We start from the raw sequence: 4,652 nt of genomic DNA, 5'->3' as shown, positions 1-4,652 counted from the left end.
CACACACACACACACACATATATATATACACACACACACACTTACTGCACAAATCTTTAAAGAAATACAAAAGAATAAAAATCACAGGTTCAGGATGGAGTCTCCTTCTGGGGAAGTGAATGGGCAGCAGCCCAGGGGAGCTTTACAGGTTCTGTGTTTTACACCAGTGCTGGCACCCTGCTAGTTACTTGATTGTAATTCCTAAACAGAGTTTTCCAAATTAAAATATACCTGTTTTTTATAGAAATGAAAGAGAAAAGAATTTCAAAGTTCACTACAAGGATCCTTAACAAGAACTACTTACATTTGAAGAAAACCACAGAGAACTGTAAGGAGCCACGTGACAGAGAGGACCAGGATGCCATGAAAATGGCCTTGGCTACAAATAGGCCATTTGATCCTTGGCTGACTGGCATCTCTCTAGGTTTTCAATTATACAATGTTCAATTTGCTGTGCAAGGTAATTCCACCTTGCAAAGGATCTGATGTTACATTTTACCACACATGAAACTGAATTAAACTTTTATGGAATTGGAAATGCACATCATTCATCAAAACAAATGAAACAAGAGTAGGAAGGAATACCCAGTGATGGAATAGCAAATATGAATGGAAAACAGAATAGGACTGCTAAAAAGAAAAAAAAAATTTGGAAGCACATAATAGAGTGCTATATGGAATCATAGTGGTGTCCAAATCACTTCCATCACATCTCATTGAATACCACAACAAAAGATGTTAAGTTTATTATAGAATGCCCACCGAATAGCCAGTTTTTGAGGAAAAAAAAACTTGTTTCTCAATTCGAGCTAACCATTTCAGGCTACGGCATCAAACCAAAGTTATTGGCATCGTGTTAAGCTAGATGGGCTGAATAAAGTATGAGATTCACATTTTTGTAAGTGAAAAGCGATTTGATTAGGCAATTTTTTTCTAAGTGAATGCAACTTTATTAGAGAAGTAAAGAAACAAAAGAACAGCTACTCCATAGAGCAGAGGTTTTGTTTTTGTTTTTGTTTTTGTTTTTTTTGTTTTTTAAGTGCAGGCAAATGTTTAGTGAAGATGATATGTCAATAAGAAAATTGGTGCTTGGGGCATATTTCCAGTAACTTTGAGACATCTTAGACAAAATGAAGACTTATTTGCAAGGTGTTAGTTTTAAGGGACTGAAGTCTTAGAACTATTTGATCTAGTTACTCTATGTTCTCAATTGTGTTAACTCATTGAAGAGAATATTGTTATTTAATAACAATGGTATTGGCAGGAAAAACTGAGATACTGTTGTATCTCCTTACTCTGTCTCCAACTGTGTTTCCCTCAGCACCCAAAGCTCTGTGATGTCTCAAACTTTTAATCACGAATTTAAAAAGAGAAGTTTATCATGGAATTAGAAACAAACTATTTTAAAATTCATGTGGATCCAAAAAGAGCTTGGATAGCCAGAAGAATCCTAAGCAAAAAGAAAAAGCTGGAGGCATCAGGCTACCCGACTTAACACTATACTACAAGGTTACAAAAACAGGCACATAAACCAATGGGACGGAATAGAGAACTCAGAAAAGAGACTGCACATCTACAACCATTTGATCTTCAACAAAACTGACAAAAACAAGCAATAGGGAAAGGATTCCCTATTTAATAAATGATGCTGGGAGAACTGGCTAGCCATATGCAGAAAATTGAAACTGGACCCCCTCCTTACATTTTACACAAAAGTTAACTCAAGATGGATTAAAGACTTAAACGTAAAATCCAAAACTAGAAAAACCCTGGAAGAAAATCTAGGCAATACCATTCCGGACATAGGGATGGGCAAAGATTTCACGATGAAATCACCAAAAGCATCTGCCACAAAAGCAAAACTTGACAAATGGGATCTAATTAAACAAAAGAGCTTCTGCACAGCAAAAAAAAAACTATCATCAGAGCAAACAGACATCCTATGGATGGGAGAAAATTTGTGCAATCTACTCATCTGACAAAGGTCTAATATTCAGAATCTACAAAGAACTTAAGCAAATTTACACGAAAAAAACAACTTCATTAAAAAGTGGACAAAGGACCTGAACAGACACTTCTCAGAAGTAGACGCACATGTGCCCAACAAAAATATGAAAAAAAGGTCAACATCACGGATCATTACAGAAATGCAAATCAAAACCACAAATGAGATACCATCTCATGCCAGTCAGAATGGCAATTATTAAAAAGTCAAGAAACAACAGATGCTGGCGAGGTTGCAGAGAAACAGGAATGCTTTTACACTGTTAGAGGAAAATAAATCGGTTAATCCATTGTGGAAGACAGTGTGGCAATTCCTCAAAGATTTAGAACCAGAAATACCATTTGATCCAGCAATCCCAATACAGAATATATACCCAAAGGAATATAAATCATTCTATTATAAAGGTATATGCATGTTTATACTCATTGCAGCACTATTCACAGTGGAATAGTGAATAGTGAATAGTCTTCAGTGAAGACATGGAATCAACCCAAATGCCCATCAATGATGGACTGGATAAAGAAAATATGGTACATACACCACGGAATATTATGCAGCCATAAAAAGGAATGAGATCAAGTCCTTTTCAAGGATATGGATGAGCTGGAAGCCATTATCCTCAGCAAACTCACACAGGAACAGAAACCCAAACAACACAGGTTCTCTTTTATAATTGGGAACTAGGCAATGAGAACACATGGACACAGCAAGAGGAACAACACACACTGGGGCCTGTCGGGAGAGGGCAGTGGTTGGGAGGATCATTAGCAAAAACAGCTAATGCATGCCAGGGTTAATGCCTAGGTGATGAGTTGATAGGTGCAGCAAACCACCATGGCACACGTTTACCTATGTAAGAAACCTGCACATCCTGCACATATACCCTGGAACTTAAAATACAATTAAATTAAAAGACAAGCTTAAAGAGTTAATGAAAAATAATTAGATAATAGAAGTCTTTGATTTTGAAAAACCAGAAACAATAGTTTTAATTTTGCTTTTAACATATATGCAAATCGTTTGATACTGTTCCCTTCCTGAGGTGCAGCTTAATTCCCCCTCTTGAGTGTGGCTTGGACTTAATGAGGCACTTCTGATATGGACTGGCTCTGTGTTCCCACCCAAATCTCATCTTGAATTGTCATTTGAATTGTAATCCCTATCTGTTGGGGGAGGGACCACATGGGAGGTGATTGGATCATGGGGACAGTTCCCCCATGCTGTTCTCATGATACTGAGGGAATTCTCATGAGATGTGATGGTTCTATAAGGGGCATTTCCCTGCTTCATTCTGCATTTCTCTCTCCTGCCACCATGTGAAGAAGGACATGTTTGCTTCCACTTCTGCCATGACTCTAAGTTTCCTGGGGCAGGCTCCTCAGCAATGCAGAACTGTGAGTCAGTTAAACCTCTTTCCTTTGTAAATCACCCAATCTCAGGTATTTCTTTATAGCAGTGTGAGAATGGACTAATACAACTTCTAACTTTTAGAATAATGCTGACATAACAGTTCGTGACGTTGGGTGTAGAACATAAAACTCACTGCAGCTTCCACCTTCTCTCTCTCTCTGTCTCTGGGATCATGAGCTCTGGGGGAATCCAGCTGCTGTGCCATAAGCAGCCCTGCAGGAAGGTCCATGTGACTGAGAACTGAGGCCTTCTGGGACTAGATAACAAGGAACCAGGCCTTTTCCAACAGCCATGTGACTGATTCATCTTTCTTGTGAATCCTCAGCCCCAGTGAAGTCCTCAGATGATGCAGCCCTTGACTGACAACTGGACTGCAACCTTGTGAGAGGTCCTGAGCCAGAAGCACTCAGGGAAACTTCTCCTGGATTCTTAACCATTGGAAACTGTGGGAGATGATGAATATTTGTTGTTTTGAGCTAAGTGTTACATAATTTGTTACTCAATCATAAATAAATAATACATTTTCACAAGAGAGGATGTATTATTACATGTTAAATTGCATTTGCTCCAAATGTATCATCATTATCATTATTATTTTCGAGACAAGGTCTCACTCTGTAACCCAGGCTGGAGTGCGGTGGCATGATCACCATGCAGTGCAGTGTCGACCTCCTGGGCTCAAGGGACCCTCTGATCTCAGCCTGCTGAGTAGCTGGGACTACAGGCATGAACCACCATGCCTGACTAATTTTCTAATATTTTTGTAGAGATGGGGGTTTTGCCCAGGCTGATCTTGAACTTCTGGAGTCAACAAATCTGCCTTCCACAGTGCTAGGATAGCAAGCATGAGCCACCACATATGGCCTAAAGTAATTATAAGACATTAAACATGTAATTTAGTTTTAAAAGGTAAGGAGAATTTCCATGGCCGGAGAGGATGTAGTTTAATATCGTTCACAATGATCACTTTACTTGAACTTCAATTTCCTACTGTGTCTCAATTAAACAGAAAAGGAAGATCCAGCCCTTGCTGGGCTGATTCTATGATGGCCCCAACAGCCAGCTCCTGGTCATTCACCTTCTCCCAGTGATTCAACCAACTCTAATGTAGGTGCTGCTGTGAAGGGATTTAGCAGATATAATTAAGCGCCTCAATTAGTTGACTTTAGGCTGGGTTTCTCCTGCTTGGACTGTCCTAATCAGGTGAGCCCTTGAAAGGACTGGGTTCTTCCTGAGC

Source organism: Mandrillus leucophaeus, unplaced genomic scaffold (genome assembly GCF_000951045.1).
Source record: "Mandrillus leucophaeus isolate KB7577 unplaced genomic scaffold, Mleu.le_1.0 Scaffold1356, whole genome shotgun sequence".
Classification (NCBI taxonomy): domain Eukaryota; kingdom Metazoa; phylum Chordata; class Mammalia; order Primates; family Cercopithecidae; genus Mandrillus; species Mandrillus leucophaeus.
The sequence above is the reverse complement of the archived record's forward strand: the minus strand, read 5'-3'. Positions refer to the sequence as shown.